Consider the following 249-nt stretch of genomic DNA (forward strand, 5'->3'; position numbering starts at 1 on the left):
AAAAATGGTTATATGGCGGTTTTGTGAATTGTGGTAATGTGTCAATGTGTGAGTTGAGGAGGCTTGACGTTGAATTTGATACATTTCAATTGATTTCAAAGAAAAGGGATGAAATTGGCATGTTTTGATTGATTTTGAAAAGGGTTGGAAATTGTTTGTTTTTGAAATGGCACTTTGTGGTTTTTATGAAAAACATGGTTTTTGGGCATACTTTGGTGAGACATAACTTGGACTACGGATCTCTGTTTT

Source organism: Arachis duranensis, chromosome 1 (assembly GCF_000817695.3).
Source record: "Arachis duranensis cultivar V14167 chromosome 1, aradu.V14167.gnm2.J7QH, whole genome shotgun sequence".
NCBI lineage: Eukaryota > Viridiplantae > Streptophyta > Magnoliopsida > Fabales > Fabaceae > Arachis > Arachis duranensis.